The sequence below is a fragment of the Cervus canadensis genome, chromosome 3, assembly GCF_019320065.1.
Source record: "Cervus canadensis isolate Bull #8, Minnesota chromosome 3, ASM1932006v1, whole genome shotgun sequence".
Taxonomy (NCBI): Eukaryota; Metazoa; Chordata; class Mammalia; order Artiodactyla; family Cervidae; genus Cervus; species Cervus canadensis.
The window spans coordinates 63987823-64015625 of NC_057388.1; the positions used below are offsets into that span (position 1 = coordinate 63987823).

At 40.6% G+C, this 27803-nt stretch overlaps 1 protein-coding gene across 1 annotated transcript in view; it reads right to left on the reverse strand.

The window, feature by feature from the left end:
* Positions 1-25076, reverse strand: part of CREB5 (cAMP responsive element binding protein 5) — a 431120-nt gene extending 406044 nt beyond the window's left edge. The window contains exon 1 of the mRNA XM_043463321.1: positions 24950-25076. The gene's annotated coding sequence lies outside the window, so the exon portion shown is untranslated. The remainder of the gene's footprint in view (positions 1-24949) is intronic.
* Positions 25077-27803: the final 2727 nt, after the last annotated feature.

Genomic DNA, 27803 nt, shown 5'->3' on the forward strand with positions numbered 1-27803 from the left:
ATGATTCTCTTCTTCAATATCTAGGTAACTGTAATAGTCTTAGATACAATTATTTACCAATGACCAGATTAAAATGTCTCACCTTGAAGAAAAAAGAATTTAACATGGTTTAAAAACAACAGTCTCAAATATTTAGTTCTTAATATTTTTATTAGTGAGTTACAATGATCTGTGGGGATACTAATATAAAACTTTGTAATTTAAATTTTTTAATTTCATAAAATTTTTTGGCATTCCCTCTCCTAGGAACTTCAAAATTTCTAAATATTTTCAACAGCCTTTCAAATTGCTACATTTTGAAGAATTCATTTAGCATAGGGCAAAATAAACATAAAGAAGCCCTGAAACAGCAAGGCAACAAAAGTCACCGCTAACTAAATCTGGGTGTTGAATTTTGGGCATTTGATTGAAATTCCATAAAAGGAATGAAGAATTAATGATCTAATAGTTGTCATAATTAGCAATTATATTTTCAGAGGCTCTAAGAAGAATTAATTAGAGCATACCTTTGAGGTATTATTATCTCCATTATAAAACGAGGAGCGGAGATGGAGCCGGGATGAACCGGTTGCCTCTGGCCACAGGCAGAAAAAGAAAGCGGGCTGACAGATACCTGAAATTCCTGAGCCCGGAGGCCTCCGCACTAAGCCTGCTCATTCTGAGCTGGCATCAGGAAGTTCATTCTGTCCATGGCATAAACAAGAAGCTGTCTTTTCTCTCTCATGGACTATTCCTCTCGCTAGAGCTACCGACCCCGGACCCCCTTCAGTACTCCCGTGAGATTCTTTTCAGATTTGGTTTCCTTGGCAAGCTGCCACCTAAAAGTGTAGTTGAATAAAGTGAGATAAGTAGAAGTCTGAATCTTAAAAAAAAAAAAAAAAATTTATTACAGGAGAAGGGAGAGGGAAACAGGCAGAAATATATAAGGAAGATTCATGTAACTGAACATATAACAAGCAGAAGTAACATTATTCTAAAAGTAAACTGTTTATATATTTTACCAACTCATATATAAACCACTGTAGCAGGAATTAAGAACCACAAAAAATTTTTTAAACCTTTTTATACGCTAGATGTCTATGGCTATATTTATGTCTCTAAATTTTTAAGATAAAAGAGTGCATACCCTTGCCATATTAATAAATGTAAATTTCAACAAGCAAAAACAGTAATAGTCTAAAAGAAAAATGGCCAAAAGGCCCAGACAGACACCAACAGACAATTGACAAACTGCCAGCAAATAAACGGAAATAATGCTCAACATCCCTTTTAATCAAATAAAAGCAAATTAAAACAATTTTGACCTAATAAACTGGCAAATATCTCTTTTTTTTTAGTGACTATCTAAATGCTGGTTAGAGGTCAAGTTTGATAGGCACTCTGCATAGCCTTGATGATGATGAGGCAATTGGTCCAGGCTGTTTGAAAGCAATTTAATAAAATGTATCAGAATCCATTTGTTGGATTAATTCCTTTGGGAAAATGAGAGATGCAGATGAAGAGTTATGTGTAAGAAGAGTCATAAAATACTATGCATTACCAAGGAAAAATTCCAAATGGACTGAGCACCTAATAATAAGTAGAATAGCTTAAGTAAATTAAGGAAAACAGAAGACAGTACAGTCATTAAAATCATATTTTCAAAAAATATATCATGACTTTGGGGAAATGACCACAAAAAAATATAATATAGAAAACAAACCCAAACACAAAAATGCAAATACTTTATGAATTATAGCTATCAGATACGGATGGATAGACACAGATTATATGAAGGATACACATCAAAATCACCAACAGTGATTATTTTCAGTTAGAATTTTCTTCTTTACATGTTTTTGTCTTTTCTGTTTTTTTCTTAAATCAGAAAACAGCACATTTATCTCTAAATTTTTTTTAAAAGCCAAGTAAGAGAATCTTTGAACTTCAGATCTAATTGAAATTTTTTCACCATTTTTTTTCAAGCCAGCTAAAATTTGTCTTGACTCAGAAAGGAGCACACTAGTAAGTAGATTCTAGCATTAGGATGGGCTGATTTCCAATGTTAAAACTTTGAAACTTTCCTTTCCTAGTTACCCTTTCAGGAAAAAAAGATGCCCCATTGTTCCTCTTCAGGGTATTTTTCTCACAAGGCCAGCTTCAGGGGAAATTTGGAGGAAAGAGAAGTTAGCGAGACCACTATTTTAAACAGAGTGCTCTAATTTTACAGTTCCAGATGACATTGCCAAGCTGCCTCACGGTGCCTGCCGGCTTAGAAAAGAGCCCCGGGACTACATACAGGCACCAGCCATAAATGACACAACCGAAAAATGATTGCTGCTTGTTTGAGAAAATATGCACAGAATATGCCAAAAGGACTCCTACACTGCATGTTTTTCTGAATGAATTTCTTGTAGGTTCTGTCACATGAAACTAATGTAATACTAGGAATCCCTATGATACGAGGACCTCATTCCAAATGCATCTACCACGTTGATTTTGCCATTGGCTGGTTGAAATACACAACACTTCAACTCTGTGTTAAACACATTGCCTAATTCAAACATCCTATTATAAAGTTTCAGTGCTTGTTTTATCTTTGCCCAAGCATGGCTTTTAGTTAATAGATTTCAGAATCTTTCTTTCTAAAACAGCTAAAATCACACACACACGAAATTATTGCTGTTTGCCATCCTCCCAAACTCTGCAAAGGCTCTCCACTGCATTTAGATTATAATCCAAACTCCTAACCTGGCTTAATACACCTCACCTCCTGCGTCATCTTGTAGCATTTAATCCCTTGCTTACTATATTGTGGACATACTAGTCTTTTATTCTGTTTCTCAATCCTGGCAAGCTTACTTCCATAGCACTAGGTCTTGTCTACATCTTAAGAGAATATTCTTTTTTATAATCTCCAAATGATTAGACCAGCTTTGTTTTCAAGTCAGGGTTAACAGTAAACAAGTAAACAATGGAAACATCTAAAATGTCCATTGACAGATCAATGGATAAAGAAGATGTGGTACATATATACAATGGAATACTACTCACCATAAAAAAGAATGAAATAGTGCCATTTGCAGTAATATGGATGGACCCAGAGATTATCATATTAAGTAAGTCAGAAAAACAAATATCACATGATATCACTTACATGTGGAATCTAATATATGACACAAGTGAACTTAACTATGAAGTAGAAGCAGACCCACAGACATAGAGAACAGACTGGTGGCGGCCAAGAGGGAGCAGGCATATAGGAGGGATGGACTGGGAGACTGGGACCAGCAGCTACAAATTATTTCTATAGAATGGAAACAGGAAGGTCCTACGGTAGAGCACAGGGAGCTATATTCAATATCCTGTGATAAACCATAATGGAAAAGACTATGAAAAAGGATATATATATGTATAACTGAGTTACTTTGCTATACAGCAGAAATTAACACAACATTGTAAATCACCTATACGTTAATAAATTAATCTTCTAAAAAGTAATCAAGTGAATGCGTGACTTAATCATGTGAAATGGCAAATAACATTTTTTAATTTGGTATTCTTGCTTAGGAAAGACTGACCTTTGTTTTCATCCAGTATTTACCTGGTACCTTTCAAATGCTTTCCTAAAAAACACAGAGGTTATAAATGTCTAGGCATGAGCTAAAGGCAGAAGCAAATGAATGAACCAGGATTTGTTACTGGTCACAATTCAAAATCTAGAAGGCTCCAACATCAATCTCCCCTATTCGTCCTAATTATTGTGCCTTAAGGAAATGATAGTGCTTATGTTCCTATTTCTTTCCTTTAAAAAGGTGTAAGATTTTTAATACCATAGCTCTAGCATTAACTCATAGCATTATTTACAAGTACCACTATTTCAGTCAGTCTTTGAGATGTCTCCTAATCAACGCAATCTTGTATACACATGTGTAATCTCATCCCCTAAGTACAGAAGAGGCCTACTAACTTGTTTCTAACAAAGGGAATATGGAAAATGTTAGAATTCCCTGGCAATCCAGTGGCTGGGTCTTGTTTTCACTGCTGGAGGCCCACGTTCAATTCCTGCTCATGGAACTAAGATCCTACAAGTCATGTGGAAGAACCAAAAACAAATAAATAAATATTTTTAAAAGAATATGGCAAACTTAATGGGATGTTATATCTAAAGTTAGATTGCCAAAAAGGACTGTGATTTCCATCTCTCACTTTCTCACTCTTAGAACCCTTGTTTACTCTTACCCTGCCAAAAGTCAGATAAATAAGCCTGCATGTGGAGTTTCAGAAGCATGTAACAGACATGTGAATTTAGAAGTAGATCCTCTCTCAGCTGAGACTCAAGATGACTGCAGCCCTGGTCAACATCTTGATTACAGCCTTGTGAGACCTTAAGCCAGAGGACCCAGCTAAGCCATACCCAGATTCTTGACCCACAGAAACTCTGACTTCATAAGTATGTGGCAGGGTGGCGGGGGGAGTTAGTTTGTTACACAGCAATAGCTAACTAATACAACAGTTTAAAACACAAACTATATTGTGACATTTTCTTTTCTTATAGTTAGGACTGTAATGAAAGGAAATTTAGCTCCCCAAATTATAAGGAAAAAATTAGGTTGTATGGGGATGTAAGATATTCAGAAGTGTCAACAATTAATCCAGATTTGTTCTGAAAGGTAATAATAACTATATTTGGTATATCAATCATAGTTGACACTCATAATTTACACAGCATTTTAAAATTCAACTGGTATTTTCATATTCAGGGGCATTTACTCCTCTTAAAAAGGTTTTGAAGTAGGTATTAATATGATCTCTATCTTACAGATGAGGAGAATGAGACTCAGTAGATTTCATGACTTGCATGAAGGCAAGGACCTTGTCTAACTTGTTCAGCACTTTTTTCCAAGGTCTAGCACTCAACATGTATTTGTTGGGTAGATGTCTCCCACAACAATATTATAGATAAAGATAGTGACTTTTTTCATGAAGTACTCCAATGGACATATATTAATCAATCAACCAATCAATTTCTATGTATATCTGTGTAACACACAAATATATATTCATGGAACCAATATATGTGTTTCCCAAACAACACAGGCTCCTCTGAAAGTTCACTCTAGCTTTAAAGACAATAAAGAGATAAATCCCCAATTTAGTCCTGTTTTTCATACAGTTTGACACCACCAAAAACAGAAACTCAGAGCAAACAACCCTTTCTTGGTAAATCAAATCTCTTCCCTCACATATCATTTCCTATAATCTTCCAGGATGAGGCTGGAAATAACAGACCTTTCTGAGAGTCACCAAAGGAGGTCATCAGCCAACTCAGACCCCGTCATCTCCCACAACACTCTCACCCCTTCCTGGCCATGCCTGGCCTCTGTCCCCCCATAAACATGGTGAGTAGGAAGTAATAGGTCTTGTCAAAGGTCACTATAAAATAACCTCAGGCAATGCTGGATAGAGGAGTCCATAGAAATGCAACAAAAATGCTGACAAGGAAACAGGAGGTGGAGGGATTTCAATTGGGAAGTTTGTATAAGCCTTAAATTCCTTTTCTTTTCAAACGTTCACAGTCAAGTTACCCATTCAGTTTTCAATCACAGGCCAATCTCTACTCAGTACCACCTGATAAAAAAGTGCTTGCTCACAAAAAACACACGGAGCCATTAAATAATAAATTAGTCTACATTTTAAGAAGATAAAATCATTAGGTACAATTACCCTTGGAATTGTATGATTACAAATGGAGGAACTCCAACATATCACATATAAGATAATAAAGTAGTAATAGTTATCCACTCATTCAGCAAATTTTGAGTAAGTGCCTGCAATGTGCCAGCACTAGATGTGGGGAAAATGTTGATGAACTAATCATGCATAACCCTCGACATTTCAGAATTTAGATTCCAGTGAGACATATAGATTTTTATGTTTTAAAATTTAAAAATCACTTAAAGAAATATACATTTGAAAATGGATGAATGAAGGAAAAGTTCAGGGTAACCTGAATATTTCATTGGTGGACCTAATTTAGATTGAGGTTCCTGGATAGCTAGGTGGTAAAGAATCTGCCTGGCAATGCAGGAGACATGGGTTCAATCCCTGGTTCTGGAAGATCCCCAGGAGAAGGAGATAGCAACCTACTGCAATATTTTTGACTGGAAAATCCCACAGACAGAGGAGCCTGGATGTCTATAGTCCATGGGGTCACAAAGAGTCAGACATGTGATTTAGATTAGGGAACAAGGGAAAAGTAGCAGTTATCCAGTTTAGAATGATCTAGGCAGAGGGCACAGCACATGCAAAAGCCCCGGAGTTAACAGGACTTGGTGCTTTTAAGCACCTGAAATTCCAGTGTGTTTGGGGTTGTGTGTTGTTAAGAGGAGGCTGGCCTAGATGATGCCAATCCTGACTCCTTATCTGTAGCCCCAAACCCTTCTCTGAGAGGCATCATCCCACTGACTCCTAGACGTCTCCTCACACATACCATCAAAGCTCAAAGTCAAGTTCTTTGTCTTTCCCACCAAACGTTCCACGTGTCATCTTCTCCATTTCAGTTGATGGCAAATCCATCCTCCCAGGGTCTCAGGTCAAAAACCTCAGCAACCTCCCTGACTTCCTGCTTAGCCACACACCCAATCTATCAGCAAATCATTTCAGCCTTAACCTCTAAAATAAGCCAAACTCCTTCTCTCAATCATCTAGTTCAAGCCACCATGGTCTGTTCCCTCTAACAGGTCTCCCTGCTGCCCCCCACCTGCTAGATAGTCTGTTCTTCAACCATAACAAGGGAGGTTTTTAGAAGTGATGAATTCTCTTCTCAGAACTCTCCAATGGCTTGCTTTATTGCTGAGATTAATACCCAACATTCAGAACATGGTTTGCAAGCCCTACATGATCTAGCCACCCACTACCTCCTTACTGTCTCCATCCCTGCTTATACACCAGGGCCTTAGTATGAGCAGCTCCCTCTGCCTGAAAGATTTTTCTCTAGATCCCCCCAGGAATTGCTCGCTCGTGTCAAAAGCTCTCAAAATGGCATTCCCTGACTATTCCATCTGGAGAGATAAAAGAGCACACCATACCCACCAACTTTCTTTTTAGCACTTAAATGCTGTATGATGCATCTCTACTTCTAAAGAAATGTTGTCTGTTGATGCACTGCCATGCCCTTAGAACTTGAAGAGTTCCAGTTAAAGAAGGTAGCTTTAATGATGTACTTTGCTGGGCTACCACATGGTCATTTCTAGATCACATAAAATTACAAACTCTTAGGAAATTGATTGTGTCTAATATCTCACTAAGATCGAGGTTCTAGAGAAAGAAGAGAAGGCCTATGTCATCATCTTGCCTATGTGCGTGCGTGCTCAGTCACTTCAGTCGTGTCAGACTCTTTGCAATACCATGGACTGCAGCTTGCCAGGCTCCTCTGTCCATGGAATTCTCCAAACAAGAATACTGGAGCGGGTTGCCATATCCTTCTCCAGAATCTTGCCTATGCGCAACTGAGTTTTCAACCAGCATAAGGGGAAGGAGATTAAGGTCTTCTGAGCACATATTTCTCTTGCCAAAAGATTACTCATGTGTTTTTTTAAAATCATGAAAAAAAAAAAAATCCACAGCAAACTTAAATGGCAAACAATAGGGGATGGTTTGGAAATTATGGTATAGCAACTCAATGGAATATGATGCATAATCATAGTTTTGAAAACTATGTAGCAACATGAAAAAATGTCTGTGGTATAGTTTTAAGTGAAGGAAGCAGAATTTTAAACTATGTCTATGTTCTGATTCAAACTATTTTAAAATTATGTTAATTTCTGGACAAATGAAAAATCAGTGATTCCCTAGAGTGGTGAAAACCTCACTGATTTACTCATCTCCTTACATTTTTGGAGTTCAAAATACTATTTCAGTTTTCAAGTTATGGGCACATTAGTCGCTCAATCGTTTCTGACTGCTTGCAACTCCATGAGCTGTAGTCTGTCACCCTTCTCTGTCCATGGAATTCTCTAGGCAAGAATACTGGAGCCATACCCTTCTTCAGGGGATCTTCCCAATCCACGGATCGAACCAGGTCTCCTACATTGCAGGCAGATTCTTTACTGTCTGAGCCACTGGGGAAGCCCCATGGGAACATCCATCAATATACCTAAAGAACCTCCCTATGCTGATCCTCCCAAAGACACTCCCAGACATCAAACATCTCATGCTGGTAACAGGAAATCCATGACAAAGAACAATGCTTGAGTATCCCTATAATCAATTGACTCAGGATTAACTAACTCTATATAAGGGACTATATGCTAGGTTCTATGAGGGAAATCAAAACTGAGCAAGAGTCAACTCTTGCTGTGATGGGGCTGATGATCCAGAAGAAGGAATTTATGACAAACTCCAAACAACCACAATATAAGACTTTTAATCCTGAGGAAAAAATATTAACATAGCACGGAGGAATTAACTAGTTTTGCATTCAGTCTTTGCTTTGAGAGATCCAGAGATGAGTGTTTCCACAGGTGAGGACTTAGGGGACAAGAGCAGATGTTCCAGGAAGATGAGACTCTGAACATGGCAGAGAGGTACTCAACAAAATAAGGGCTGATTATGGGTGTGGCTTAAATAGGGCTTCCCTGGTGGGGAAGAATCTACCTGCTATTCAGGAGACTCGGGTATGATCCCTGGGTCAGGAAGACCCCCTGGAGAAGGGAACAGAAACCCACTCCAGGATTCTTTCCTTGAGAATTCCATAGACAGAGAAGCCTGGCAGGCTACAGTCCATGGGGTTGCAAGAGTTGGACACGACTTAGTGACTAAACCACCCACTACCACCTGGCGTAAATATTGGGTATACTCACAGGGATTGTGGCTAGGGTTGGCCGAAAGGCCTTAGAACAAACGCTCATAAAGGCTCTTGAGCAGAAAAATGAGAAGTTCAGAGCCATAGAGTAGAAAAATTCGTTTAGTAGCCGGAAAGAGTCCGAGCTCAGGGACCAAACAAAATGGTTCCAAACTCCAACTCCTCCATGTACTGGTTTTGCCACATTATCTGGTTTGTCACCTAACCTCTGAGCTTCACTTTCCTTATCTATAAAAAGGGATAACTCCAGCTCCTTGATAGGCTTGTTAGGAAGGTTTACATGGTAGAACAAGAGAGGAGCTTCCGTAAAGACTCAATAAATCATTTTGTCCCTCTCAATTTCCAGTTCCGAGAAGGAACTGATAGAGAAAACAGAGCAAAAGGATGCAGATCACAGGACATGGTTCATATGGGACTTGGCAGACTGGGCAGTGACATGATCATGATGGCCAAGGGAAAAGGCAAAGTCAGCAACTGTCATGAAGGTTCAAGCCAAGAGCTCAGGGGATGATCATGGCCCCCAGTGAAATGGGTAAGACAGAAGGAGAAATGGTATGGACTTGGTTTGTGTTTGAACAATTTAAAAACTAAGGAACAGCAGCAGTCCATCTAGCAAAAATAGCCAAGGTGAAGTTGGAAGTCAAGATTGATGGCCTGGGATAAAAGTATGGGCTGGAAAAAAAAAAAAAAAAAGTATGGGCTGGAGACCCATGGTATACACTGTAAGATTTTTAGTAGTTGACTGTTCCTATTACCAATGTCTATAATGCTCCTATCTACCCTTCTCTACAGCTCATCTTTATATAGCCCAAATATACAGAGAAGTTGCTGGACCAAAAACCCTACTTGGCATATATTCTAACTAAATTTAGCATTGTATAGTTTTCTCCATGATGTGTTTTTTTTTAACAGCTTAGAAGTACATAATTCATATGCCATACAATTCACCCACTTAAAGTTTATAATTCAATGGCCTTAGAATATTCACAGATCTGTACAACCATCACCACAATCAATTTTGGAAGATTTTCATCATCTAAAGAAGAAAACACCTTTTTCCCTCAGTAGTCACTCCCAAGTCCCCAGCCCCACCCTAAGTCTTAGGCAACCACTAATCTACATTTTCTCTCCATAGATTTGGCTATTCTGGACCTTCCATATAAATTAATCATACAATATAGAGTTCTTTGTATCTGGCTTCTGTTTCTCAGCACAATGTTTTCAAGATTCATGTATGCTGTAGTATGCAGCATTATTTCATTTACTTTTAGGACCAAATAATTTTCCAATATATAGATATACCACATTTTGCTTATCCACTCATCAGTAGATGGACTTTGGGTTACTTCCATGTTTGCGCTATTGTGAATAACCCTGCTGTGGGCATTTATATTCAAGCTTTTGTGTGGACATGTTTTCAAATCTCTTGGATGTGTACTGAGGAGTGGAATTGATGGGTCATAATGTTTATGTTTAATTTTTTGAGGAACTGCCAAACTGTGTTCCAAAGTGACTATAGCATTTGACAGTCCCACCAGCAATGTATGAGGGCTCCTACTTCTTCAATCCTCATCGACACTGGCTACTGTCGGTCTTCTTTTTTATAGTCATCCTAATAGGTATGAAGTAGAATCTCACTGTGGTTTTGATTTGCATTTCCCTGATAGCTAGTGAGGCTGGACATCTTTTCATGTGCTTATTGGCCATTTGTATATCATCTTTGTAAAACTGTCTATTCAGATTCTTTGCCCATTTTTAAATTGGCTATTTGTCTTTTTATGATGATACGTTTTTAGATCACAGAACTGTGATCTAAACACTGTGTAAAACAGAGGTAGCACATAGGCATAAATTATCCATCAACTATTAGAAAAGCAGAATTACTTTTCTTCCTGCTTGAAACATCTATGTTCAACTTGGTGTGTCTGTTGTTTATAGGAACTGATGGCTTTTGTCCTTGTCAATAAATATTAGCACATCAAAACAATGGCTGTTAAGCCTGGCAGGGCGACAAACTACAGCTGCATTTCATTCTTTGTTCTCAAGGTCAAAAGTTGGTGCTGCCCTTTTGACATTTCTTTTTCACAAACTCTGAAGACAAATTCAAGGCCAAACCAAGGACAATGACTACATCAGCAAATTCACTCACCAGTGTAATATATATACATCTATTTTAATGTATAGACTTGTTTTGTTGGTTTTGTCCATTCCTGATAACGTATAGATCCCCATCTCTGAAGACTTGTTCTGAATTTTTCTGGGGGTCCATAAAAGTTTATTTTAAACACCTGCTTTAAAAATTGTCAGGTTATGATTCACACAACTCCCAACCTGCCAGCTCCTATAGGGTCCCATACTACTTGTCCTGGGGCTAGTAGTATGGGCATACTTATTGTTATGGGCTGAACTGCATCTCCCAAATCTTCAGCACTCTAGAATGTGACTTTAATAGGACCACCTATTACAGAGGTGGTCAGAGTAAGATGAGGTCCTTAGGGTGGACCCTAATCTAGTATGACTGGTGTCTTTATAAAAAGGGGAACTTTGAACACAGAGACAAACTCATACAGAAGGAAGACATGGAGAAGAGAGACACAGGGAGAAGACAGCCATTTAAAAGCTAAAGAGAGAGACATGGAACAATTTTCCCTCACAGACCTTAGAAGGAACTAACCCTGCTGACACCTTGATCTGGGACTTCTAGGGTTTCCCTGGTTGCTCAGTTGGTAATGAATCTGCCTACAATGTGGGAGACCCAGGTTCAGTCCTTAGGTCAGGAAGAGCCCTGGAGAAGGGAATGGCAACCCACTCCAGCATTCTTGCCTGAGAATTTCATAGACAGAGGAGCCTGGAGGGCTATAATCCTTAGGGTCACAAAGAGTCGGACACGGCTGAGCGACTAACACTTTTTGGTTTCAGCCTCCAAAACTGTGAGAAAATAAGTTTCTGTTGCTTAAGCCACCAAGTGTATGGTACTTGATTACAGCAGCCCTAGGAAACTAACACATCTGGCAGTGGACTTCCTCCTGAGTGCCAGAGCTGTGGCTGCCTTGGGAGGTGAGTGCCTCTCCCTCTGACACGAAAGACCAAAACTGCATTGCCTTGCAACCCAACAACTACACTTGCAGTTTTTAGTTATAGCTGCTCTTTGAGTTTTTGTTCACAGTCATTTTCTGTTCTCTTCCAAGGATTCTGACACAAGCCCGTGCATGGGGCACTGGGCCAGAAACCCTCCCCTCTTATACCACCACAAAGGACAATCCAGACCTCCTAACTGGGTCAGGCTTCTCCTGCCTAGCTCCCTCTTCCCTGACAATGAGTAAATCCTCTCCCTTTCTTATCTTCAGTTAATCAATCCTCCAGTCGTATTAATCCTACTTCTTAAATGGCTTTTGAATCTGGCACCACCATAGCCCAAGCCACTATCATCTCTTGCCTGGACAACCACACTAGCACCCTCACTGGACTTTCCACCTCCAGACCTACACTCCCTCACCCTCCCACAACATTCTGTTGCAATGACCTATCTGGTGTCTCTCCTACCAGTAAGATCTGGGAGGAGAGGGACTGTGTTGGTTTTTGATCATGTATCCCTGCTACCGGGCACATAGATGCTTGACAAATGGCTGACGAAGGAAGGAAGGAAAGGAGGGGGAGGTGGAAGTGATATGTAGGTTTTACTCCCTTTCATAAACTATTTCCCTTGATAGCTCAGTTGGTAAAGAATCCACCTGCAATGTGGAAGACCCTGGTTCAATTCCTGGGTTGGGAAGATCCACCAAAGAATGGATAGGCTACCCACTCCAGTATTCTTGGGCTTCCCTTGTGGTTCAGCTGGTAAAGAATTCGCCTGCAATTCGGGAGACCTGGGTTCAATCCCTGGGTTGGGAAGATCCCCAAGAGAAGGGAAAGGCTACCCACTCCAGGATTCTGGCCTATAGAATTCCATGGACTGGATTCTCCATGAGGTCGCAAAGAGTTGGACCTCTAAACGACTTTCACTTCACTTCACTTCATAAACTAAAGGCCATGGTTCTTCCTTGCTCTCAGTTGAGCACATCCTTGCACTGAGAAAAGCAATCAAGTCAGTACAAACAAAGATATTCAAATAATGCCAAATGGTATGTGATTTTCAAATTACATGACACAACTTTCTATCCACAGAATCCATCTAGATCTGAGCTGGTCTCCAGAAAAGAGGCACTTTGCGCCCTGTGCCCAGCTGCTGTCCTCCCTGGATCATCCAACATGTCAGAATCACATTACACACCCGTCACCTCTCTTCATTTGCCTGAAATTCAAAAGTCCTCTTTATACTTTTGTTCCTCCCATTAACACACTAAGGCTTAGTGTTCATAACAGCTTAGAACAAGTGGTTTATGCATTCTATTTCTCCATCCTCCAAATGGGTATGAGCAACTTTTATCCCTCCTTTTTAAAGAAAAAATTATAAATTACACATAATAAAATTCCCTATGTTAACAATTTTTAAGTACATAGTTCAGTAGTGTTCCATGTAGTCACAGTTGTGCAACCAATCTCCAGAATCACCTATTTTTTCAACAAACATTAAATAACTAGAACTATGTAAAGGAATGTAAAAGTTCCTAAATATACCTCCTTAAATACCTGCTAAATGTTAAATAAAGATTAAGCAAGAGGGAGAGGATATATATATACCTATGGTTGATTCATGTTGAGGTTTGACAGAAAACAACAAAATTCTGTAAAGCAATTATCCTTCAATTAAAAAACAAATTAACTTAAAAAAAGATTAAGCATCCATTTATAGCCTTCTTTTTAAAGATAGTATCATTTTTGTGCTTAAGGATTTAAAAAAAAGTTTATTTCCTGGAAGGAGTAAAAATGAATCTTGGATTAAAGGGTTAACTTGTCTGTCCTAAGAATGTCCCTTCCTAAGGGCAGATCAAGCAATTCCATGTAATTTTTTTCCTCCCTGATTTTTGCGAGTGCTTCTGAGGCCCATGAAAAAAGAATTGTGCTTCTTTGCCAGGGCTCTATCCATCCGATGGAGAGACATCACCGTTCTATTTTTTTTTTTTTAACATCTTGAATGGTTTGGAGATTAGCACGGGTATTTAGCAAAAAGTACAATTTCAAATTACACGCTGCTTCGTGGTGCCAAAACACTGCACCATCATCTTTGATGACGTCTACCAACACAGTACTAAGAATGGTGGTTGTTAGTCATCTTGCCTTTAAAAACTGGAAGATGAAATTGTAAACAATGTGTGCTTAGACAGGCCTTATTAGAAGAGTGTCTAAAAGATAATTTCAGTTTTTTTCTAATCTAGCAATATCTTTTAATCATCAAGGCATGTGTGCTTGCTAAGTTGTTTCAGTTGTGTCCAACTCTTTGTGACCCTATAGACTGTAGCTTTCCAGGTTCCTCTGTCCATGGGATTCTCCAGACAAGAATACTGGAGTGGGTTGCCATGCCCTCCCACAGGGGATCTTCCTGACCCAGGGATCAAACCTGCATCTCCTGCATTGGCAGGTGGGTTCTTTACTCCTAGCAATGCCTAGAAAACCCTTAATCACCAATTGTGTATCTAAATCAATGTGACAAATAGATACTTGCTCAAAAGGAGGAATAATTATCCACAGGCATCCTAAAAAAGATAATCACATTTACAAGCATATATGTTAGTAACAGTCTGGTCTTCATTGGCTGAGGTTCTTGTTTATATATGTTTAACCACATATTTGTGTAGATATTAAGATTGCTTTAACGTTAGTATAATGCTTGGAAAAGGAACCAAAGTGACCCCTCCCTGGCACTGGTAACAGATCGTGCTATTAATCCCAGCTTGTATCTCCCCCATTGAAGAAACAGAGGTGTAGGCAAAGACTACAAATGACTAAATCCAACTCTAGTCATTACTAGGAGAAAACAAAAACCAAATACTCCAAAGAAGATGACTCCAGGTCAAGTGTGAAGACAGAACATTGGTAAAACAAGAGTTAAAATGTTTTATTAAAGACAATTTAGGAGCTAGGACTAGAGTCTGTCTTGCTCAACAAATGAATACCTAAAACAACTCACATTTTTAATCTCATCGTCTCTCCACAAAGTTCTCTGACAGTCCATCACAAAGGAGCCTGAAGAAAGTTTCCCTAGATACCACCAAAAACACAGGTCTGCAACAGATGTCTCCATGAAACTTTCAGAACAGATTCCATGTTAAGAGGCTGATAAACCCATATGTATTTGTTAATCAATCCAGGTCTGTACATGCAGCCTGAAGCTGGGAAGTAAGAGTTATTAGCAGAGAAGTCATCGATGTACAAATAATGCATGAAAAAGTATCAGAAAAACATTATTTATAAATTCAAAGACAAATGCAATAATATACACAATTGGGAACTCCCCACCTGGAAGCCATCCAGACCAGTGCTTTTATTTAGGCACTAACTGATGTGCAAATAATGCATGGAAAAGTATCAGAAAAAATATTATTTATAAATTCAAAGACGAATGCAATAATATACACAATTGGGAATGCCCCACCTGGAAGTCATCCGGAATGCTTATATTTAGGCACTAATAAATGTGAGCTTTTTGCTCACACTGACCACCCTCCTAATTAAGGAACACAGTGTCAATCTCTCAGTTTCCCCACCTATACAATAGGAAATCGTGCTGTGTGTTAATGAGTGGAGGTTAAAATTCTCCCAGTAAATGAAATTACAGAAAACACAAATGTTATCACCATGAAATTTAGAGAAAGGTATAGTTTTGAACCTAAAAGCAGTTTAAAGTCACGTTTTGAAAGAACACGGCCAGAGAAACATGTACTTGGAACCAAGTTGCTATGCAGGGGATAAGGAGAGAGATTCAGGGTGAAATGACTCACGAACGCGGGAATGCAGGGGCTCTAGGCAACATGAAGTCACAAAGGACTGTCCCTGAGGTCTCTCCTCCCCTCCACAAACAATACAGTGTGTTGACTTCAAAAGAAGATGGGTGAGGAGTTTGGAAATTATTATTTTTTGTTTTGGGGGATTCGTCACATCATTTACCAAAAGTACAGGCTGGAATGTTGTTCAAAAAATCATTAAAGGAAAACATTCTGATGTGTACTTAGAAATACTGATTTTTCTAATACTTAAAGGATGACAAATAGAATGAACACTTTAACTCTAGGGGTTTGTAACTGACACTTTGACATGAGCAGAGAGCAAGTTTGGTCTGACACAAAGCTTGTTAAAAGTTTAGAGGGCAGAAACACAAGGGTATCCAGATGTCTCAAACAGTCAGAGCATCTCTTCAAAACCAGCTAAAAGCAGGGAGCATCTGGGGCAAAGAAGCAAGCTAGCAAAATACCTGAAATGTGGTGATCTTGCCCTTTTCCAAAATGGAAGCTTTCTGAGAGTCTGCGTGGAAACCAAATCCTACCTTAAGATTTCTCTGGAAGCCAACCACTTAAAACAATCCGCACCGAAACTTACACAAAAAGGAGCTAACTCATCTGTGGTTCAAAGAATTATCTTCTAAAATCTTCACGTTTTAATTTGTATTAATGACATCTTCTTAAACATGTTTTGTAGCGTGCAGCAGCACACCAATAAAACCACTTGCTGCCCTTTGAACTCTGAATGCTCCACTGCAATCTCTTTCCTTAAATAGAATCATGGAATATTAGAGTAGAAGATTCCTCAGCGATCAGTTAGAATTGCCGTTCTCAACCCTGGCTAAAGTTTACAAGCATTTCTGGAAATTTTAAAAAATATAGAGGCCCAGGTCCCCACCCCAAACAAATTAAATCAGAACGGAGGGGACAGGATAAGTATTAGCAGTTTTTAAAAAATAAACTCCATAGGTGGTTTTATAGGGCTGCCAGGATTAGAACCATTGATATAGCCTATAGATTTACATTGCCCAATACCATAGTCACCGGTACATGAAATGTGACATGTGAGCATTTGAAATCTGACTAATCTGAATTGAAATATGGCATAATTGTAAACACATACAGGATTTCAAAGATCTACTACCTCCCCAAATCACAAAGTATCTCATCAACATTTTAATATTGATTGTATACTGATAGTATTTCAGATATACTGGGTTAAATAAAATTATTAAAATTGACATCACCTTTTAAAAAATATTTTTAATGTGGCTGTTGGACCACTTTAAATTACATATGCAGCTTGCATTTGTGGTTCCTGCCATTGGACTGTGCTGGTCAAGACCAACACTCTAATTACAAAAGAAGAAACTGAGGCAGAGAGCATAATGAGTTCAAGGCAGCACTTTGGAATCTTAAATTCTCTTCTGGCCTCAGGCTTGTCCCGTTACCTTAAAGCTCACTGTTGCAGAGCTAGGAATGGCAGAGCCCAGGAAGCCACCATTGGGATTTCAAACCTTTCTTTCTTTTATCTTGCTGGTTGTTTCCTCTAAGATTTGATATGGAAATCTATTTCCCTTATGAAAAAACGTCCCCTCTCTGCTGTGCACACACTTGTGATTTGTTATTGTAGGGTTACTCATGAAAGCCCAGTCACAAGAATGGATGTTAAAAATAAATCTAGAAAAACATTAGCATAAGGGAAATGAAGAAAATAAATGAAGAAGACTATTAAGGCTTTTAAGATGTAGATGGTCAAGTGCTATCCCGTGAATGTTTTACCCTGTTGCAGTTTAATAAATAACCCTGGAGACCCTCAGCATTGCAAAGTTCATCCTCAGCACAGCATCCCAGTCTCTGCTCAGAATGTAGAAGCCTGAGCCTGTAATATTTTCTTTCCTCTCAAAGGCAATGTTTTTCTGGACTCTGTTGGTACTCAGTGAGGCAAATCAGGCTCTTCCTAATGGCACACCTCATCACACCTAGGTACCTTTCTAGAAGTGGACTTTATCCTCAAAACCTTCTATCTCTGCTGCACGGATTAGTACTTGGTCATTCCAAAGTCAAATAGCATCGCAGTTGACTTAAAGAAGAAAATCTTGTTTTGATAACGTAAAGTGGTCCCACCAGATTTGGCAAAAGGAGATAAAATGTATTTCTTCTAATAATCAGCTAATTCAAACAAAAACAGAGATGTTTTTGGTTCCATGTGGTTTTCCCCCCTTGGGAAGCCAACAGAGAGAGAATTGCATAAAACTGGCTGAAATGTGTTATATTTGAGAAATCGTGCAACACAGGGGCTCCTCAGTGTAATCAAAGAATAAAAGAGACCTGAATTCTGATATAAAGTGTTCATGCAAAGAGCTGGAAAGGAAAACTATGGGTCAAGCCAAACAACACATACAGTAGATGCATTCAAGATTTCTGTTGAGATATTCTTGTGCTCCATCCTAAATACAGCAAAACCAAAACATCATCTTAAATCAAATGTTTGGTGCTCTGGAGCCCCCTATGTTGCATGCATGATTTCTATTTGCTGTGATCAGTGAAATTTTGCCAGTCAAACCTCAAAGATCATACTTCCAGGTCCAACTCACTCCTTGTGTAGTAATATTCACCTATAAACAATCTCAAATACACCATCCTGTAAAGATAATATATTACAGACAGATCTTAGGCAAAAATGTATCTGCCAGAGTGAAAATAGCACTTGTTACTCTATTCAACAAAAAGAAAGACAAAGGTATTTTAAATTTAAGAAATTTTTTGGGATTCCTTCCTCAGAGATGAAAAAGAAAGGACAGGAAATTTATGAAAGGAAAAGGACAAGAAAGTAAAGAAAGTTACTGCCTTTACTGAGATGATCCTATAGACCGTTTTTAGTTATGCCTGGTTTTTAGTCTCAAATGAAGTCTGGATGATGTAGTTTTACAGGGCATGTCTAATTACAATGGTGAAGATGAGTGGCCTTCAAATAACGAAATCAATATCAGAAAAATTAACACTGCAGATATATATAAGAATAACCAGAACAAAAACTACAGTTTACATGGTCAAGGTATTCATTCAAAAGATCTGATAAAAATTTGAAAGGTTAGTAATCAAAAGGCTGGAAAAGAGCAAAGCATTCGAAGCCACGGGACAAGGGCATTTATGGCAGCTTGACGCATGGAAAGACCACCTGACCTGGAGGTAAGGACCCTGCTTCTAGGCTGGGTTCGGCACTCTCCAACTCTGGGCCTTGGATAAGTCAGAAGAACCACCAGGCCGGAGGCCGTCTTCTGCAAAGGGATGAAGTTGGTCCATCAGCGAGAAGACACCCCCTGCCCCACCAGTTCCAGCTCTGCCAAATGCTATCATGAAAGCCTTTCTCACATCTGAACACCTAAGCCAAAAGGAACTTTTGTGTGCGCTTAGTCGCTCAGTTGTATCTGGTTCTTTGCAAACCCATGGACTGAGGCCTGCCAGGCTCCTCTGTCCATGTGGATTCTCCAGGCAAGAATACTGGAGTGGGAAGCCAAATGCCAACATGGCAGTTTTCAATCCTTGTTAATTTTAGGGTAGAGATTACAAATGTGAACCTAGAGGAAGTAGAAGGAAGCAACTAAAATATGTATTTTTAAAATGTTAAAGTTGATTCTGATCTATTTCTCAGAAAACCTAAATGGGCAACAGAGTGAGCTTGGAGGTAAGAAATATGGAAATGTCACTGTAAATAGTATACATTCAGGAATTTATCCTAAACTTTTAAAGTTTTATTTTGAAGCTCCCAGAGTCTCAATAAGAGTTTCAAAATTTTTACTTTTGTTTCTATAATAGTATCATCAGTATTACCTGGAAACTTCCAGAAGCCTTCTCTCTCTTCTCTTTTCTTACATTAAATCCATGATTTGCGATTCCCAACAATGGAATACTAATGGATCCTCAAAAAGCACTAATTGTCCATTTTTTTCCTAATTACAAAATGTAAGAACCCTTTATTGAAAACATTAAACATGATGTCATTTTTAAAGTGCCAGAGTTTCTATTTAAAGCAATGCCATAAAGTAGATAGCTTATATAGTTTACAAATAGCAATACAAAAAAGTTCTTTAAGTCTGCTTAGCATATCTGAAAGTGCTTCTTTCTCACATTTAAATATGTGTGGCCATTGCCCCCCTCTCCAAGTTTATTACCTTATCTCAACTGTATAATTTTCTTAAATAGGATTCAGAGAAATAGTCCCAGATTTAAATTTTTAAACACTAATTTATAAAAGCATGGGTTGATTCCCATAATACAGCTGGTAGTCAAACTGGACAAGATAATGAATTGACTGAGATCATTGTTCCATCTTCATCCAAGAAAGCTGCCTCTAAAAAAAGATCTTAAATTGCTGTGGAAATCCAATTTGTAAGAAGCAAAAGAAGCATATAGATGGGAAACACCAGCCATGATCACATTAATTTTGTGGCTAACAGCACTGCTTTGAAGTAAAGAAGAAGGGGGAAAAAAGATGACAAAAATAATAAGTCTACTCAAATCCCCAATTTATTCTAATAGCATAACCGGAAGAAAACCAACTACAGACACAAAGTTCACATCTTGGTGATCCAGCAAACATCACACCCCCACAAAATAATTTTCAGCTTAATAAAAAGTAAAGGAAAGCTAAAGGGAACACTATAGGATGACGATGCATCATTGCCAAAAAAGCAAATTATAGTAAGAAATCAGGAGACCAAGAACCTGACATTAGTACAAACAGCCATGGAAAGTCCACGATTGATTGGTTTTGAATCCACAGGTGTGGGAAACTGACAAATAACTGTAACCAAAATCTTCAACTTACTGTAACTGAAAAGTCATACAAGAAAAATCTAACAAGCTACCATTCACTGAACCTCTTGTTCAAATAAAAGCTGCGACACCAGAAAGACATAAAAATAAAAGCACTGTTTATTTTTTTGTGGGAATGTCCTAATTAACTATCTGCTCATATATAAACTATATAAGGTCACAACTGACTTTTCATTGATAGGCAATATGGGGGTATCAGCCATTTAAATTCAAAACCAGTTGGCTTCAAGATATGATCAACTGAGTAAACATGTTTAGTCTGGGTAAAGTTAAAAAATAAAAATCACTATGAATCAGACAGGATTTAAATATAACATTTATATAACATGCTACAAGCAAAAGAAAATGAGAAAACTTATAGGGAAGCACAATAAAGAAAGGAGTTCTTTAATTGCTTTCTTTTTAAGTTTTATAACTAAAGTAATAACTGATATTCCATCAACAGCATCCTTCTTCAGGGAATACTCATCTAGGATTTTTTTTTTTCTATTTCTAATTTTTAGGTTTCTTTTTTAATCAAAACTTAAGTAGCTACTGAAGTGATTCACGAAAGCTTGGGGGAAAAGAGAATTCTTACCTGGCATATCATTTCACATGTCTCGTAGCTCCCCTACTGCAGTTCCCATGCTCACGAACATTATTTTACCCAGGAAATAATGGTCTTATTCACACACACAAACACACACAAAACCTTCCAATCAAATGTTATCAAGTCTCAGGAAACTACAACAGCAACATTAAAAGTCAGTGTAAAATAAGAATTCCACTTACAAATCTCATCTATGAAAATACAAGATGGTTCTCCTGGAACCAACTACAAAGTTCCCTTTCTCCTTAATAGCGTAATAAACATCATCTTACCATTATCTGTAGAATAAAATCAACAACGTGTTGCTTCCTGCAGCCACCAAATCAAGTTTTTCCTTCCTTTCTTTCTAGTAAATTCTTTCTCACCAGCAAGATTAGGAAGAAAATTAAGCTTTAAGTATTTGCTTCAGTAATTCAGACCACAACACTGAGAAACCAGCTCTTAGTAAAAGAAAAAAAAGAAAAAAAAAAGAACAGGTCTGGTATTTTACAATCACTTCTGCAATCCACAGGTACCTCCTGGACTCCCGTACCTCCTCTCCTTTCTGGTTCTAAGTTTCTTTTAGTAATGAGACTAATTTTTCCAGAAGCCTTGAACTCCCCAGATTTAACTGACATGGAAAATGTGACTAAAAACTTGTAGAACTGTCTAGCCTCCAACCCTACACAGAATCAACTTTGTTGTAAGTGTTGAAGAACACTTCGCAAGCAGCTACTTGCTCCTTTAGACTCCTGCACGACACAGCACAGAAGACCAAATAACACTGCGCCATCTAGTTAGCAAGCTGCACTCTCCATTCTAAAAGGGGGGACACCTTCAAACTCTGGGACTTAAGGACTTGTCAGGGTTCAGCTGCTCTAAAGGTCCAATTGTTTATTTAAATAAAAAAAAAATATCGCTACTGAGATAATCCACATCTAGTGGATATGGGAAAATTTAGGTTATAATGGCACTACAAACTTTTACATCTAACTTTGATTTACAAGATAAAAGCAAGTTTTAAATTAAAAGGGCTTTCTGTTAATAGAGCTTATTATTCTGAAGACGGGGAATGATTTTCTTCGAAAGTTGTCCCTGGGTGCATGCCTATTATCTGTGCTTTTCCCCTTCCACTAATGAGCATTTATCTAAAGAGCCTGTTAATCCTCTGATGTGTGCTTCTGGTCAGAGGTAACAGTTTGAATAAAACCACTAATCACTGATCACTAAATCACTGATCATTAATCACACTCTCCAGTGCTGGTGACCTGGGCCATTTTCCCCTTTAGGTCTACGTATGCATCACAAACAAGAAGTTTTCACATTTCAGATGCACATGTATTGTGTGTGGGGTCATACTATTTCATCTCTAGATGTGAATAAATAATAAATACTGCCACAAACTTGGGGAATGATGTCAATTAGACCCCAGACATGAGTTTCACAAATGCCTACTCTACAGCATGGCTTTCACTCTGAAGAAAGTAGATCTGATTATAACAAAACATGTGTTCTTCAAGAAATTCCCACATACTCAGAATATAAATTTTCCTTTATTTAGCTTTCACCAGTTTCAAATCAGAGAGCACTCAGCTCTTCTGCACCCCCTCTATTCAAAAGCCTGTTAAGAAATCTTTTATTTAATTTCTGCTACACACTGCAGCCCCACCCCCACCCCCCCACCCGGAGTTCTTTTTACTTTTATCCCTTTAACATGTCATATACAGTATTTTTATTCAACTGCCAGATATGGGGATTCTGACTCAATTCAATGACTTACGTATTTAACTTTCTATTTAAATACAGAAAGTTAATGTTAAGAGAAAAAAAGTTAACACACGCACCACTTTATTGTAAGATATTTTGCTTTCAATGACTTACATTCCCTCACTTTGGAAATGAAACGTTTAATCTCGAGCCTTCCAGCTAAATTTGATTTAGTCAGCATCCTCAGCCTTCCCTCTTCGGATAACCGTCTGAGGAAGGCGCTGTGTAAAGTTAAGTACTTTGCTTGCAGGGAGTGTGTTGTTTTCCTAAGTCACCACAGGGACAAAGTACTATCACAGTGTCTCTGAACATTTCCTGAGACGCCTTTTCTATCAGAGTTGAGCAGTTTGCCCTGGAGAAGAGGGTTCACTGGTGCCTTTCTTAAATAATAGAGAAGAGCAGATTGTGCGTGCGTCCATCAGGTACTGCGCTCCCTCAGCCACCAGAAGCTCTTACCCACACTCCAGGGACTGTGATCGCCCCAGGGAAAGCAGTCAAAGGCGGAGGCGGGGCCAGAGTGATAACGGTGTGGGCGGTAGAGCGGGTGGAGAAAGAGGGATCCGGGAGGAGAGGGCAATAACGATGCCCAGGGAATCGGCGATTGTACGAGTATGTTGGGGGTTGGAGATGGAAAGCCTTGCCTTGTCAGCACTTCTAAGGCCCCCAACCCTTGAGTATCTGAAGCTGTTAATCAAACACTTATTGGTCTGCAGAATGACGTAATGGACCTGTATCCAGCCTTTATTCCTTGACACATGTCAGAGAAGGAGGGAAAAATAAAAATCAAACACTCTGTAGACTCTGACAACGAAATATACAAGTAGCCCACTTCAGTTCCCGGCCTTGAACAAGTCTCAAGTGGGGGCGGCACTTGTTCAGGGAAAGTTGGGGTGGACAAGATCTTTATCTACCAGATACTCACCCCCTCCCCACCCCCGAAATAAATCTATGGCAAAGGAAAAACGGGATGCAGCCAGGAGAAAACATCTCCTTGGTTCCTTCGTGAGTCTTGCCCCTCTAAGAACGTCCTGAAAAGTTTTGAGCTATTCCGTGGAGAATCTGGTGGAGAGGAAGGCTCCGCCGCCGTGTCCTGAGAACTGCAGCCTCGTCGAAGGCGGGAGCTGTCATTTGGGGCAGCGGTGGGGAAGAGGTAATGATGCCAGCGAAAACCGGACGGAGGCAAGAGGCGGCTGCAGGAGTGAAGACGAGGAGAGCCTCGCCACTGTCGAGCCTTCCACGCCTGCAGTGAAAGCCAAGTGCCCTCCGAGGGCGATGCCCCCTCATTCCCTGGCGCGCGCGCCCACCACCTGCGGTGGGCAGCCCTGCAAGAGGTGGCAGCAGCAGGCTTGGGGCCCGGGAGGGAGCTAGCCCCCAGTGCGCCCGCCCGTCCGCCCCCTAGGTGACCCGGCGTCCTCGCCGCGCCCGCTGGAAGTTTGCAAACTTTCTCCGGGGGTTCCGCCGCATCACCGGGAAGTTGGGGACGCGGGGGGGAGGTTCCTGTCTCGCCGTCTCCGCTGCTGCCGCCTCTGCCGCCGCTTGACCGCACTTCTGGAGGGTTCCGCACCTTGCCAGGTCTCTGGAGGCAAACACACACCCCCGATTCATAACTGTTCCCCGTGTCAGGGAAACACACGCGCGCTCCTACACACGCACGCACGCTGGGGCGGACACGGCGCTCGCTCCACGTTAGCATCCCTCCAGTCGCACGGCGCGGCGGCCACCAAGACGCGCTCCGGGACGGACACGGCGTGGGGTCTCTGGGGTAGCCTCAGGACACGGCCGATTCCACAGTCCACCAGTATTTGGGGCCTGACTTCCCTCTGGTCCGTCAAAGTGTTTACAAACACAGATCATCCTCCAAAAAGAAAATGCATCGCATCTTCCCTACTCCTTGCCCTGCGACCTGCCCACTGGACCAAGTAACCTCGCGGCTGCTGCCGAGAACCAACCCCTGCAAACAAGTACGCTCCCGAGACGGCTCCCGCGGCAAGTGCAACAAAAGTGACTAAATGCAAAAGCCCCAGAAGTGGCCTAGCCGTATTTTTAGGAACTTACCAAACAAGTGTGGAGAAGGCAAGAGCGGAGCCCGGGTGAAGGGACCACGTTGGACTGAGCAAAGATTACAATACATTCTATTTAGAGTGCATTACATCACCCCCCCGGTGACGTCACGTGGGATTCCTGAACTTCTAAATCATTGCGGTCCGTGGGGGGAGGGAGGAAGGGAGGGGCGGGGCCGTCGCGCCGAGGGGGCGGGCTCCGCCCCGGCCCCGCCCCATCCCCGCCCCACGAGCGGACCCCGGTGCACCCGCGGGGAATCGGCGGCGGCAGCGGCGACCGCGCAAGCAACAGCTTGCAGAGCCCAGCGCCGTGTGCCACGGCTCCCTGACATGAGTGGTGTGAGTCAGCTTGGAAACAATCCTCATGGTTTCAGACAGGACCACGGAGGAGGCAGGGACCTAGGCTCTCCCGTGAGTAGGGTCTGGTAGCATTTAAAAGGTGTGGGGATGGGGCGAGGTGGGGAGGGGTGCCAAAGAGTGCAGGGAAGACTTTCTCCAAACAGAAATGCGGGACGCTCCCCCTTCCCCCACCAGCAGATGTCCAGCTCCGTTTTGCTGCGACAGTCGTGACCTCATTACAGTGTTCCCTGCATCCTGGCTTCTCAGAGCACTCACTGGACACCCCCTTTCACCTCCCGCCCCCGCCCCTCTCCAGCTCACTTCCAAGGGAATAACTTCTTTATTGTGCACACTCATGTGGAATACACTGCCCCCACCCTTTCCAAGACCCCTGCTTCTCGAGTCTGAGAGCTGGAAAAAGAGTTGCTCCTGGAAGGGAAAGGTGTATCACGGCTAGAGCCAAGTGATGAGCCTGATTTAGACTCAGCGTCAGAGCCGGAAGGGCCATTGGCGATCACTTCCAGAGCCTCGTCTGTAACTCGCCCAAGCTCCCGGCTGACAAGTGGTAGGGTAGGAGCCCCTGGTCTGCAGGGTCTTCCTCACAGCTCCGTGAGAGAAGGAGCCTGAAGCTTTCAGCATCAGCCGAGACACCGTCACCATCACTATCCTCGGCTGGACTTCCTTTCAGATGTTCTCTCAGTGAGCCGGACTCAAAGGGAAGGCATAGAGTAATTTCCAGCGGATCTTAGCCATCCCAGACCACCACTGTCATCCCTGCAGCAGCTCACGCTGTACAAAGCTTTCACACCCACGTGGAACTCTCTTGATTCTCACAACAACCAGCACAAGGAGGGCAGGCGTTATCATTATCCCCATTTTATAGGTGAGCTAAGGCAAACTCCAGAAGGTTAGGGAGCTGGCCTGAAGCTGCTTGAGTAAGTGGTGGCACTGGCCCCACCCCAACCCCTGTTTTCAAACCTCAGATCCCAACTGGGCTCTTTCTAGAGCCAAGGCTGTTTTCCCTTATCACGGGTTATTGGTGGTTAGAACCTTTGCTAAGGATTGGAGCTTTGCTTAGGAACAATTTAGCCCCCATTAACAAACAATTGAGCTTCCCTGGTGGCTCAGAGGTAAAGAGTCTGCCTGCAATGTGGGAGACCCAGGTTCAATCCCTGGATTGGGAAGATCTCCTGGAGAAGGAAATGGCAACCCACTCCAGTTTTCTTGCCTGGAAAATCCCATGAATGAAAGAGCCTGGAGAGCGAAAGAAATGAATGAAAGAGTCCATGGGGTCACAAAGAGTCGGACAGGACTGAGTAACTAACACACACACAACAAACAATAATCATTCCTGACATTTATGTAACATCTGACATTTATATAGCACCTCTCATCCCAATGCATCACAACCATGACTGTGGAGTTTGCGAGAAAATCGTGACTGGACTGGCTAGAAATTGTAATGCTTTGCCTGGATTGTCACATACTTCTGAACTGGTTTTGATACACTAAATGGAAGAACTTTGTGTTTCCTCTCTGGTTTTAAGTGTTTAACTCTCTTCCCTTTAGTGTTTCTTGAGACCACAGGGACTGCTGACTTTGTTTCTCACAGCCTTATTCAGAACTCTTAACTGAGTTTCCTATTTGCTGTCTTCCACATGTGGCCCTAAAGGAATTGCAAAAGAAAGGCTCCAGTCCTAACTTGAATCTTAACCAATAAAACTTTAAATATGACAGCTCAATTACTTGGGTTGACAGAAGGAAGAAACAGCCACCTTGCCCACATTCCCACTCAATTATCAGGACATCCTTTACCAGTAAAGCAGGTATCTACCTCCTCTCTCAAAAGAAAAGGCGTGAGCCAGATCAGGAGCAAACTTGAGGCAGGAAAGGGATGCAGCTTGACAAAGCAGTACTAAGTCTGAGAGCTCATCTTTTTTCCCAGCTAATAGGTGTGGATCAAAGGTACATGATGGAGAATTGAATAAGCAAAGCTGAGATGATAACCAAAATATTTAAAAACTTGTAAGTAATTAATCATCATCTAAATTTAAAACATTTACTTCCCAGTATTCTCTAAACAGTATTCTCTAATCAGAAGCATATTATGTGAGTTTTAAGCAGGTATTTCATCAGTTTCTAATACTATTTAAATCAGTTGTCAGTCTTTAAAAATTGTTGCTGATCTTTTGTTTAATATGCTGTTACCAGGTAAACAATGCCTGCCCCCCTCCAAGCCATGGTTGACATAGAAATACACATGGAACTTTTCCATTGCTCTCTCCAATAACTTAATAATCATTAGGTTAATTGGAATTTCAATGGGCAGATAATTTCTCCACATCAGCAATATTGTTCATGGTGCTGACTCATATCTCTGCTTCTGCTGAACTGATAGCAATTTCACTCACAATATTTCTAAGCCATTGCATTGCAGTTTTCTATATATTATAGATCTCTGTGACCAAGTAAGTCACACACACACACACAATTATTTTTAATGTAAACTG